The sequence below is a fragment of the Teleopsis dalmanni genome, chromosome X (assembly GCF_002237135.1).
Source record: "Teleopsis dalmanni isolate 2A chromosome X, ASM223713v2, whole genome shotgun sequence".
In the NCBI taxonomy this organism is placed as follows: domain Eukaryota; kingdom Metazoa; phylum Arthropoda; class Insecta; order Diptera; family Diopsidae; genus Teleopsis; species Teleopsis dalmanni.
In genome coordinates, this window is record NC_051848.1 from 87915870 (window position 1) to 87930811 (window position 14942).

Consider the following 14942-nt stretch of genomic DNA (forward strand, 5'->3'; position numbering starts at 1 on the left):
AATATGTATTAAAGGGGGAAAAATGTGAGGAAAGAATTATTTTTATGGATTAATAAATATTTTATTTAGTTTATGGATATTTATTAAATTTTATTATTTATTAAAAAATGGATAATAAAATTATTTTTCATTTAAAATTTTTGTAAATATGTATTAAAGGGGGCAAAGATGTGAGGAAAGAATTATTTTTATGGATTAATAAATATTTTATTTAGTTTATGGATATTTATTAAATTTTATTATTTATTAAAAAATGGATAATAAAATTATTTTTCATTTAAAATTTTTGTAAATATGTATTAAAGGGGCAAAAATGTGAGGAAAGAATTATTTTTATGGATTAATAAATATTTTATTTAGTTTATGGATATTTATTAAATTTTATTATTTATTAAAAAATGGATAATAAAATTATTTTTCATTTAAAATTTTTGTAAATATGTATTAAAGGGGGAAAAATGTGAGGAAAGAATTATTTTTATGGATTAATAAATATTTTATTTAGTTTATGGATATTTATTAAATTTTATTATTTATTAAAAAATGGATAATAAAATTATTTTTCATTTAAAATTTTTGTAAATATGTATTAAAGGGGCAAAAGTGTGAGGAAAGAATTATTTTTATGGATTAATAATATTTTATTTAGTTATGGATATTTATTAAATTTTATTATTTATTAAAAAATGGATAAATAAATTTATGTTAAATATAAAATTTTTGTAAATATGTATGGTATAAAGGGGACAAAATTGTGGGTAGGAATTATTTTTATGGATTAATAAATATTTTATTTAATTTATGTATATTTATTAAATTTTATTATTTATTAAAAAATAAGTAATAAATTTATATTAAATATAATATTTTTGTAAATATGTATAAAGTTTGATTTTAGCTTATTAGATTGTTTAAAATTAATTTTACATGTAAATTTTTGTGTGATTATTAATTAGTTTAAAAAATTGATCGCAGTAATTAATATTAATAATTTAAGAAATTAAGAATTAGTTATAATTATAATATTAACAAAATTTGTGCCAGCAGTTGCGGTTAAACAAATAATATAAATGTTTTATTTTAAAATTAACGAAATTATTTATGTTAAATTTAAAATTAATTTATTAGGTGAAATTATAAGTTAATTAAAAATTTATTTAAATTTAATTGAAGCTAAAAAATTTTTGAAATAAACTAGGGTTAGATACCCTATTATTAAAAATGTAGAATTTAGGTTTTTAAGTAGTAATAGTTATGTTCTTGAAAATTAAAAAATTTGGCGGTAGTTTAGTCTATTCAAAGGAGCTTGTCCTATAATTGATAATCCACGTTGAACCTTACTTAAATTTGCAATCGGTTCATATACTGTAATCTATCGTTATCAGAATATTTTAAAAGAGTAATAATTTTCTTAAATTTATAGATAAATTTTATTTCAGCTTATATTTAAGTAGAGATGAGTTACATTAATAGTATTTATATGAATATTAATATGAAAAATTAATTAAAAGTGGAATTGGAAGTTAATTTATAAAGACAAATAAATTGATTTTACCTCTAAAATATGTACATATCGGCCGTCGCTCTTATTTTAAAATAAGATAAGTCGTAACATAGTAGATGTACTGGAAAGTGTATCTAGAATGACAATTTAAAGCTTAATTAGTAAAGTATTTCATTTACATTGAAAAGATTTTTATGCAAATCATTATGAATTGATCTAAATTTATTTATTATTTATTTTATTTATTTAAATTTAATATTAAAAATAATTATAAATTTATAATTTTAATTTTTATTATTTATTTTATTTATTTAAATTTAATATTTAAAATAATTATAAATTTATAAGTTTATTGAAAAAATATTTTTTATTATAGTGTATTAGTGTTGTGTAATAATATTGAAATATATTGAAAAATATTTATATTAAAAGAAAATTTTAATTATTGTACCTTGTGTATCAGGGTTTATTAAATAAATAATATTTATTTAAATATTTTGCTCGATTTATTAAGAGTTAAAAATTTATAAAAGTTGAGGTAATAATATCATTTTTAATATATTTTTAGAAATGAAATGTTTTTCGTTTTACATGGTTTCTAGTTTTTTAAGAAATAAATTTAATTTAGAATTAATTGTGATTTAATTTATTTGTATAAATTTCAATAAATAATTAATTTAATATTTTATGGGATAAACTGTAAATTAAATTGTTATAAGTTTTGAATGTTTAAATTAATTATATGCTTAGAATTAGCAATTATTAAAAAATTTGTTATAATTTATTTTTTAATGTTAAATATTTATTATATTTTAATTATTTATTTAAATTTTTTTTAAAATTTAATTTGTTAAATAATAATGATAAAATTAGTATATTGATATATTTTGATTAATATGATTGAAAAGTTTAAATAAAGAATTCGTCAAATTTTATATTCGCCTGTTAACCAAAAACATCTCTTTTTGTATTTTATTTAAAGTTTAACCTGAAAATTGAAAAATTTAAAAGGCCGCAGTATATTAACAAAGGTGCAAAGGTAGCATAATCATTAGTCTTTTAATTGAAGGCTGGAATGAATGGTTGGACGAGATATAGACTGTTTCATTTACAATTTTAATAGAATTTTATTTTTTAGTTAAAAAGCTAAAATATATTCAAAAGACGAGAAGACCCTATAAATCTTAATTATTTAATAGTTTTTGATTTATTTTGATTTTTAAGTCATTAATTTATTAATTAATTTTATTGGGGTGAAATTAAAATTAAAATAACTTTTAATAATTTTTATCATTTATTTATGATTAAGTGATCCATTATTAGTGATTAAGAAATTGAGTTACATTAGGGATAAAAGCGTAGAGTTCTTATCGATAAAAAAGTTTGCGACCTCGATGTTGGATTAAGATTCATATTTAAATGTACAAGTTTAAATATTAAGTCTGTTCGACTTTTTATTCTTACATGATCTGAGTTCAAACCGGTATAAGCCAGGTTGGTTTCTATTTTTGAAGGAATTAATATTTATTTTTAAGAAATTTATTTAATGAATTAATTTAATTACTATTTTGGGAGATTAGTGCAATAAATTTAGAATTTATTTATATAATTTAAAAATTGTAAATATTCCTTGTTTTTAAATGAATTTTTTTTTTATTCTTTATTAAGAAGTTTATTATTAATTATTTGTGTTTTAGTGGGTGTAGCTTTTTAGACTTTATTAGAGCGTTAAGTTTTAGGATATATTCAAATTCGTAAAGGTCCAAATACAGTTGGATTTATTGAAGTAATTCAACCTTTTAGTGATGTAATTAAATTATATGCTAAGGAACAAACTTATCCATTAATATCAAATTATATTTCTTTTTATTACGCTCTTATTTTTTCATTATTTTCATTTTTGTTAGTGTGAATATGTATACCTATATTAAGAAAATTTAATGGATTTAATTTAAGTTTATTATTTTTTTTTAAGAAATACTAGAATAGGATTTTATACTGTAATAATTGCAGGTTGATCAAGAAATTCTAATTACTTATTATTTGGAGGCTTAAAAGCTGTTGGTCAAACTATTTCTTATGAAGTGAGATAAGCTTTAATTTTGTTATCTTTTATTTTTGTAATTGGAGGTTATAATATAATTGATTTTATAAAATTTCAATATTATATTTGGTTTTTTGTTTTTTTTATTTCCTACAGCTTTTATTTGATTAAGAATTTGTTTAGCTGAAATTAACTGTACTCCATTTGATTTTGCAGAAGGAGAATCTGAATTAGTGTCTGGATTTAATGTAGAATATAGGAGAGGAGGGTTTGCATTAATTCTTTTAGCTAAATATGCAAGTATTTTATTAATAAGAATGTTATTTTGTGTAATTTTTTTAGGGTGTGATTTATTTATTTTATTATTTTTTTTTCAATTAGTATGAAAATGTTATTTGCCATGTTCATTAAATTTTTTATTATTTATAATTGGGTTAAAAATATATTTATTTGTATAAATTATTATTAGTAAAGTTAATAAAAAAATTTAATTCTATCTTATTCTTTCAAAATATATGCTTATTTCAAGCTCATTAACTTAAATTTTAGTTTAATATATTATCTCATCATCTATAAATTGAGGAATTAATTAAAAAGTATAAAAAATAAATAATTGTTAAAATTTATCCAATTATAACATAAGGTTCTTCAACGGTTCGAGCTTCAATTCAAAATAATAAAATATATAAAATATATAAGTTAATATATAAAAATCCATAAAAATAAAATTCTTATAATTAATGAAATTAATTTAAAATGAAAATATCTCATTTGAAGCAATTGCTGTTACATAAATAAATAAAACTAATATTCCTCCTAAAAAAATTAAAAATAAAATATAACCAAATCAAAATGTTTTTGAAATTAATCCTGAAATAATTGAAATTAAAATTGTCTGAATTAATAATATTAAACCTATTGATAATGGATGATTTAAAAATAAGAGCATAATACTTGAAATTAATATTAAAGTTAATAATAATAGACGAAAAATTTCAAGAAATACCTTAAATAAAATATAAATTTTGGGAATTTTTATGATAAAGAATTTCTTTTTTCTTGAGAGTTTTAAAAGATTAATCTTATTTTTGTGAATTACAAGACCAATGTTTTTGTTAAACTATTAAAACTTAAAAAGTGATAATTTATTTTTGATTATTTTGTTGTATAATAGTATTAATAAGAAATTTTTCTATTTCTAATCGAATTTCTAATCGGAAACATTTATTATCTATATTATTAAGTTTAGAATTTATTGTTTTAATAATTAATTTTTTTTTATATAGTTATATAAATATAATAGATTATAGAAATTATTTTATAATAATATATTCAACATTAAGAGTACGTGAAGGGGCTTTAGGGATTTCTATTTTGGTTTCTATAATTCGGACTCATGGAAATGATTATATTCAATCATTTAGAATTTTATAATATAAAATTTTTTTTTTTGTTTTATTTTTAATTTCGTTTTGATTTTTAATAATATATTTTGAATGGTTCAAAATATATTATTTTTAATTATATTTTTATTAATATTATTTAATATTTATCGTATTTATTTCGCAAGTATTTCTTGTTTTTTATGATGTGATATAATTTCTTATGGATTGATTTTATTAAGATTTTGAATTTGTGCATTAATATTAATAGCAAGAGAAAAAATTAATAAATTTTTTTTAATTTTAACTTTTTCTAGTATAAATATTTTTGATTTTTATTTATTTTTGAAGGTAGATTAATTCCAACTTTATTATTAATTTTAGGATGGAGGTATCAACCTGAGCGTTTACAAGCTGGAATTTATTTATTTTTTTATGCTTTATTTGTATCTTTACCTATATTAATAGGAATTTTTTCTATGTATGAAAAATTAAGAAATTCATATTTTTATTTTTTAAATAACTATACATATATTTAATTATGAATTATTATACTTTTCTATAATTTTAGCTTTTTTGGTTAAAATGCCTATGTTTTAGTTGTTCATTTATGATTACCTAAAGCTCATGTTGAAGCTCCAATTTCTGATTCAATCATTTTAGCTGCAAATATATTAAAATTAGGAGGATATGGTTTTTTACGAGTATTTTCTTTTATCTCATTTGTTTGTTTAAAATTTAATTATTTTTTTATTTTTATTAGATTTTCTTTAATTGGGGGTATTTTGGTTAGATTAATTGTATACGACAAGTTGGTTTAAAATCATTAATTGCGTATTCTTCTGTTGCTCATATAGGAATTGTTTTAGCTGGAATCATAAATATGAGTAATTGAGGAATATGTGGAGTGGTATAGATTAATAATTGGTCATGGTTTATGTTCTTCGGGTTTAGTTTGATTAGCTAATATTAGATATGAACTATTAGACGGAGAATATTAATTAATAAAGGGTTATTAAATTTTATACCTTCTTTAACTTTATGATGGTTTTTATTGAGATCTGGGAATATAATTGCTCCTCCTACATTAAATTTATTAGGGAAAATATTCAAAATTGATTTATCTTTTTTGTCTTTTTTTAGAGCTGCATATACTTTATATTTATATTGTTATAGACATCATGGAAAAATTTATTCTGGAATATTTTCTTTTAAGAAAAATAATATTCGGGAATTTTTATTATTGTTGTTATATTGAGTTCATTTAAATTTATTAATTATAAAAAGTGAAATAATTTTTTATTGATTATATTTAAATAGTTTAACCAAAACGTTGATTTGTGGTGTCAAAAATATAAAATTTTATTTTAAATTGAGAAAAATTTGTCTTATCTTTATGTAGAATAAAATTTTGATTGTTAATTAATTTAAGAGTTCTTTCTTTTTTATTAGGTTTATTATTCATTAATCAAAATTATTCAATAGAATTAGAATTGTCAAAACTTTTTTATTTGCTTAAATGAGACTAATTTTTATATCATTTGTTTTACTAATTTCTTCTTTAGTAATCTATTGTAGAAAAGAATATATATTAGGGAATATAAATATTAATCGATTTATTTTATTAGTCTTATTATTTGTTAGATGAATCATATTTTTAATTATTTCACCAAATTTAATTAGAATTTTATTACGGTGAGATAGTTTAGGATTAGTTTCTTATTTATTGGTTATTTATTTTCAAAATGTAAAATCTTATAATGCAGGAATATTAGCGGTTTTATCAAATCGAATTGGATATGTTGATTTATTACTGGCTATTGCTTGAATATTCAATTGTGGGTCATGAGATTATATTTTTTTATTAAAACTTAATATTTTGGATATAAGTATACTAATTATTGGGATATTAATTATATTAGCCGCAATGACGAAAAGTGCTCAAATTCCATTTTGAGCTTGGTTACCTGCTGCAATAGCAGCTCCAACTCCTGTTTCAGCATTAGTTCATTCATCTACTCTTGTGACATGTCAATTGTCATTATTAAACTGACAATTTTGTCAATAGGGTTTTATAAATTAGCTTTTTTTCATTTGTTAACTCATCCTTTATTTAAAGCATTATTATTTATATGTGCCGGAACTATAATTCACAATATAAGTAATTTACAAGATATTCGTTTGATAGGAGGTTTAAGAAGTTATATACCTTTTACATGTAGGTGTTTCAATGTTGCAAATTTACCTTTGTGCGGTATACCTTTTTTAGCTGCGTTTTATTCTAAGGATATAATTTTTGAAATTGTATCTTTAAATTATATTAATTTATTTATTTTTCTTTTCTTTTCTACAGGATTAATAGGAATATCTATTCAATTCGTTTAGTTTATTATTCATTAATTGGTAATTTTAATTTTTTTAGTTTAAATATAGTAAGAGATAATAGATGAATTATGCTAAAAGGAATACTTGGATTATTATTTATAAGAATTATTGGAGGGGGTATTTTAAATTGATTATTATTTATGACACCTTCAATAATTTGTTTTCTTTTTATATTAAAAACATTAACTTTAATTGTTTGTATTTTAGGTGGATTTGTAGGATATTATATTTCAAAAATTTCTTTATATTTTTATAATAAATCTGTACAAAATTATTTTATTCAACTTTTTTTTGGTTCTATATACCTAATATAGATTTATAACTAATATTGTAACATATGGATTAATTTATAATTTTTTATTTTTGGGTAAAAAGTTATATAAAAGATTTGATCAAGGTTGATCTGAATTTTTTGGTGGATTTTATTTATATAAAAATTTATTAAATTATTCAAAATTTAATTAAATTTTACAAAATAATCGATTAATTATAATGTTAATAAGTTTACTTTTCTTTTGTATTAATATTTTTTGTTATTTGATATCTACATAACATATAGTTAGAGTATTACATTGAAGTTGTAAGGGAGATAAATTTATCTTTAAATATTTAATGTATTAAAATTAGTAATTTTTAAATAAAATATATTCATTTTTACAATGAAAATGTAATTTTTTTATTAAGTTAATAAATATTATATAGAAATTTAAATGAAATTTAACCATTAAAAAATAAAGTTAGCAGATTTTTTTTGTTCATCATATTTCTTTAATTGGAATTTTATTCAATTTTGTTATTAACAGTAATAAACCTCTATTTTCGTTTCAATTAAATATGGAAGAATAAGGGTAAATTTACCTAATTTTAGGTCGAAACTAAATGTGATTTACCACTTCATATTCCTTTTAAGATAGATTACATAAGTAATATTTTTTGAATGCAAAATAAATGTTAAATTTAACTACAATCTTAAATTAATTTAATTTTAGTTTAGTTAGATAAAATTAGTATTCCTTGATTTCATTCATGGTATACACCTATTAATAAAATAAAAATAAAAATAAATTAAACTTTGCTTCATATTAATAAGTTAGAAATATTTAAAATTATAATTATAGGTAAGATTAGAGCAATTTCAACATCAAAGATTAAAAAAATAATTGTAATCAAAAAAATGAAGTGAAAATGGAAATCGTGAAGAAGATTTTGGATCAAATCCACATTCAAAAGGGGAATATTTTTCTCGATCATTAAGTATTTTTTTTGATAAAATTGATGCTAGAAATATCACAATAGAACAAATTAATATAATAATTATTGCTATAAATATTAGTAATTAGATTCTCTAAACTATTATTAAATAGACTTTACAAGATATTGGAAGTCATACATGCTTTTTATATTATTTAGATAAATAGTAAGGTTAATGAGGGGGTTACTCATCAGTAAATTAATGAGGGGGAGTTACTCATCAGTAAATTGAAATGTAAAGGAATAATCAAACAATATCGACGAAATGTCAGTATCAAGCAGCAGCTTCAAATGCAAAATGGTTATTATTAGAAAAATGATTATTTAAATGACGAATTAAGTATATTAATAAAAAATTTGTTCCAATTAAAATATGAATTCCATGAAATCTTGTGCTATCAAAAATGTTGATCCATAAATAGAATCGGCAACTGTAAAAGGTGCATCAGTGTATCCATAAGTTTGTAAAATTGTAAATTAAAAAATAAATAAAATTATTCCTCATCGTAAACCTGTTGTTACTATAAATGTAGGTAAATCTTGATATGTTCCTTTTCGACATACATCTCATCATCATTGATACACAGTAATAATAATAATAATATTTCCTAAAATAAATAATAATATATTATATTGATGAAATCAATTAATTATTCCTGAAACAATTGTTATTGCACTAATGGCTCCTGTTATAGGTCAATGACAATAATCTACTAAGTGAAATGGATGATTTGAATGAGTTGACATTAATTTACTTCTTTAAAGTAAAGTGTTCTTAATACTGCAAATACATATGATTGAATGATGGCTACAGCAGATTCTAATAATAATAATAAAATTTGTCTAAATAATAGAATAGATAAAATGAATTAAGTTAAAGAGGGCCTGTATTACCTATTAAAGTTAATAATAGATGTCCAGCAATTATATTAGGAAATAATCGAACTGCTAAAGTTCCTGGTCGAATAATATTTCTAATTGTTTCAATGCAAACTATGAAGGGTATTAATATTGCTGGAGTTCCTTGGAGAACTAGATGAGCAAATATATGTTGTGTTTGATTAATTCAACCATAAATTATAAATGAAATTCATAATGGAAGACATAAAGATAAAGTTAATGTTAAATGATTACTTCTTCTAAAAATACAAGGAAATAATCCTATAAAATTATTAAAAAGAATTATTGTAAATAAAGTAATAAAAATTAATTAAGACCAATTTTTACCTGTAGGTGCTTATAATGTTTTAAATTCTTTATGAAGAGTTAATAAAATATTGTTTCATAAAATGTTATAACGAGAAGGAATTAATCAATTAATTATAGGAATTGTAATAATTCCTAAAAAAGTTCCAATTCAATTAATGGAGAAATGAAAAATTCTTGAGGAAGGATCAAAAACAGAAAATAGATTTTTTATCATTTTCAATTAAAAATATTTTTTGTTGTTTTATAACTTAAAGATTTAGAAGAAGTGGGTAATAAAAAATAATATTTTATTATATTAAAAATAATAAATATTTAAAAAAAAAAAATTAAAAAACATAAACATAATCAGTTAATGGGAGCTATTTGTTGGATTAAAAAATATTAACTTATTAATAATTTTAGTTTGACATACTGATGTTATTTATTTAACTAATTTATTCATTAGAAGTAATCGTTAATTTACTATAAAGTGGTTTAAGAGACCAATATCTGCTTTCAGTCATCTAATTAATTAGAATAGCTAGATAAAGAATTTAGTTGGAATACTTTCAATGACAATAGGTATAAATCTATGATTAGGTCCACAAATTTCAGAACATTATCCATAAAATTAACCAGGACGATTTATAAAAAAATTAGTTTGATTTAGATGACCTGGTGTTCCATCAATGTTTCATCAAAAAGCTGGAATAGTTCAAGAGTGAATTACATCTGCAGTAGTTACTAAAATTCGAATTTGAGAATTTATAGGTAAAATAACTCCATTATCAATATCTAATAATCGAAAATTATTAATATTTAATTATGTTGTTGGAATTATATAACAATCAAATTCAATATTTATAAAATCAGAATATTCATATGATCAATATCATTGATGATCAATTGTTTTTAGTGTAATTAAAGGTTAATTAATTTCATCTAATAAATATAATAATCGTAAAGAAGGAAAAGCAATGAATAGTAAAATAATAGCAGGTAAAATAGTTCAAATAATTTCAATAGTTTGTCCATGTAATAAATTTCGATCAGTATAATTATTAAAAAGTAATAAAGAAGTTTTTTTCGAACAGTAGTTAAATACAACAACAAAAATTTATTTTTTATATTATTTTAATTAATTGAATTTTTGGCTGACCATACAGCTGTTTCGAGTATTACAAAATATCCATCATCAGTGGTCTTGGAAATAATTCTTGTATTTAATTATTCGTAAATAATTATTATTTTTTTTTTTTTGAGGCTGCAAGTACCAGGAATCGAACTCGGGTCCTGCCAAATGTGAAGCTCAGGATTAGCGCACCTTAACCAACTGATCCAAAGCCGTACTTGACATTTTTGTTCGCATATATTTCTGGAATTTTGTTACTATTACTATGAAAAAAATAATATAAATATTAAATAACCAACTAAAATAGTAATTATAACTAAAATTATTAAAGTGTGATCATGAAAGAAAGTTAATTGTTTTATTAAAGATGAAGCTCTATTTTGAAGATTTAAATTTGATCATGTTGAAATTTCTAATAAAAGTAAAATACTTTATATATGAAGCTTAAATCCATTGCACTAATCTGCCATATTAGAAATTAGTTAATAATGGTAATTCTGAATATCTATGTTCAGCAGGTGGAGAATTTTGGAATCATTCAATTGAAGAGTTTAATTGAATTGAATAAATTATTTGTCGATTTATGATTATACTTTCTCAAATAATGTATAAAAATAAAATAATTCTTAATAATGAGATTGTAGAACCAATTGTTGAAATAATATTTCATATAGTGTAAGCGTCAGGATAGTCTGAATATCGTCGAGGTATCCCAGCTAATCCTAAAAAATGTTGTGGAAAAAAGGTTAAATTTACTCCAACAAATATAATTAAAAATTGACTTTTTAAAAGTTTTGCATTTATGTATAATCCTGTAAATAAAGGATATCAATGAATAAATCCAGCTATAATAGCAAATAGAGCTCCTATTGATAGGACATAATGAAAATGAGCTACAACATAATAAGTATCATGTAAAATAATATCAAAAGAAGAATTAGCTAATACTACTCCTGTTAATCGTCCTACTGTAAATAAAAATACAAATCCTAAAGCTCATATAGTAGAAGGAGAATAATTTAATTGAGTCCCATGAATTGTAGCTAATCAACTGAAAATTTTAATTTCTGTTGGAACAGCAATAATTATTGTTGCTGATGTAAAATAAGCTCGAGTGACAACATCTATACCTACTGTGAATATATGATGAGCTCAAACAATAAATCCTAATAATCCAATAGCTAATATAGCATAAATTATTCCTAAAGATCCAGAAGTTTCCTTTTTTCCTGACTCTTGTCTAATAATATGAGAAATTACTCCGAATCCTGGGAGAATTAAAATATAAACTTCTGGATGTCCAAAAAATCAAAATAAATGTTGGTATAAAATTGGATCTCCTCCACCAGCAGGGTCAAAAAAAGAAGTATTTATATTTCGATCGGTTAATAACATTGTAATTGCTCCTGCTAAAACAGGTAAAGATAACAGTAGTAATAATGCAGTAATTACAACAGATCAAACAAATAAAGGTAATTCCTGAAGATCGTATATTAATAACAGTTGTAATAAAATTTACAGCTCCTAGAATAGAAGAAATTCCTGCTAAATGAAGTGAAAAAGTAGCTAAATCAAAAGAGGCTCCTCCATGAGCAATAATATAGGATAAGGGAGGATAAACAGTTCATCCTGTTCCAGCTCCATTTTCAACTATACTTCTTATTAAAAGAAGAGTTAAAGAAGGGGGTAATAATTAAAATCGTATGTTATTTATTCGTGGAAAAGCTATATCTGGAGCTCCTAATATTAAAGGTACTAATAAATTTCCAAATCCACCAATTATAATTGGTATTACTATAAATTTGGTCATCTCCAATTAAGGCTCCTTGATGTCCTAATTCTGCTTGAATTAAAATTCTTAAAGAAGTTCCCACTATTCCAGCTCATGCACCAAATAGAAAATAAAGGGTTCCAATATCTTTATGATTAGTAGAAAAAAGCCATTGTTGCGATTGATTAAATGGCTGAAATTTAGGCGATAGATTGTAAATCTATTTATAAGAACTATTTTTTTTTAATCAATAACTAGCTTTATAGTCAAATAAATGATTTTAGACTGCAATTCTAACGGTGTATTTTATACTAAGGCTTGAGAAATATTTCATATTTTCAGCTTTGAAGGCTACTAGCTTTATAAACTTAAAACCTTTATTTAATAAAAGTAAAAAATTATTGAAACTAATAATAGATCAAATCTAGAAAAAATGAAATATATAAATGAAATGAAATTAAACTTATTTTTAATTAAATTTATATATGAAATTTTTGAATCAAAAAAATTTATTATAAATGCTGAATAAGTTAAACGAAGATAAAAAATAAAGTTATTAATGAAGTTATTGAAAGAATTATTGATAATATTATTCTATTATTAATAATTATGTATTGAATAACTCATCATTTTGATAAAAATCCTAAAAAAGGGGGTAGTCCCCTAAAGATAAAAAATTTATAAAAGTTAAATATTTAAAATTTTTTATTTTATTAAAGTTTATAAAAAGTTGATTAATATGTGTTAATTTATAAATATTAAATATTAACATTAATGTGATAGATAAAAAACAGTAAAATAATAAATAATTTAATCTAATTATATTATTAGAATTTATTGAAATTAATATTCATCTAATGCGATTAATAGAAGATAAAACTATTAATTTACGTAAAGAAGTTTGATTTAATCCTCCAATAGCTCCAATAACAGCAGAAAAAATAATTCTTATTCTTATTAAAAAATTATTTCTAATATAAGAGACTAAACTTAAAGGGACAAGTTTTTGTCAAGTTATTAAAATAATTAAATTTATTCATGATAATCTTTCTGATACTCTAGGAAATCAAAAATGGAGAGGGGCAGCTCCTATTTTTCTTAATAAAGAAGAAAGAATTATTAAATAATTTTTTTCTAAAGATTCATTAATAATATTATTTTTTAAAATTAAAATATTTGAAAATAAAAGAATAATTGATCTAACTGCTTGAATTAAAAAGTATTTTAAAGAAGCTTCAGATGATATTAAATTATTTTTATAATTAATTAAAGGGTAAATGCTAATAAGTAAACTTTTAATCCTATTCATAATATTAATCATGAATTTGAGGAAATTGTAATTATTGTTCCTATGATTATAATCAAAAAAAATAAAATTTTAGATGAATTAACAAAAATTAAAAAAAAAGGATTAAAACCTTTATAAATGGGGTATGAACGCATTAGCTTAATTAGCTTATCTGTTTAAATATTTTATTTGTATAAATGAATATATGAAAATAATATATATATATAAAATATATTAAATATATCATTAGTAAATATATATAATAATATATAGATATTATATAGATATATAGATATAATATATATATAATATATTAGTGTAAGAAAAAGCACAAAAGGATTTTGATTTTTAGGAAATAGCTTAATTCTATTAAATTATAATAATAAAAAAATTTAAATGAAATAATGGTAAACCACATGATTACTACTAATCACAAGTAACCCTTTAATCATGGCAATTTACCATTTAAATTTAAGATGGATTTTTCATTTTTAGAATTTTGTCGTATTTTCACCTTAAAAAAATTTTATTTAAAATATGGGGTTTATATATTTTTTTGTATAACTATAAATTATTTTCTTAAGACATTATTAAAATTTAAATAAAGTGTTATTGACTTAATTCATGTTTAATGTTATAATTATATTATTTATCAATTTAAATTCTATATATACTAATTAAAAGTATTATAAAAATATAAATTTAAATATTTTAAATATATCATATATAAAAATTTAAATGGAAAACTAATATTATCAATTTTTAAATTTTTTAGAAAATATTTATTCATCTTTTTATTTAGATAAAATAAAATATTATTTATAAAAATTATATTTATTTTTTCATATACCCATTTAAAAAAGATTAAATTACTTGTAGATAATTTAATTCTTCCTGTATATATAACTATATATTTAAATATTATATTTAAATAAATAAACATATTTATATATAAATATAAATTTCATAATTTAGAATATTAAATATTACATAATTA

At 20.3% G+C, this 14942-nt stretch overlaps 2 pseudogenes; one reads left to right on the forward strand and one right to left on the reverse strand.

The window, feature by feature from the left end:
* The first annotated feature begins 702 nt into the window (after window positions 1-702).
* Window positions 703-7813, forward strand: LOC119687944 (annotated as a pseudogene).
* A 3480-nt stretch (window positions 7814-11293) lies between these two features.
* LOC119688659 lies at window positions 11294-12696 on the reverse strand (annotated as a pseudogene).
* Between the last annotated feature and the right edge of the window lie 2246 nt (window positions 12697-14942).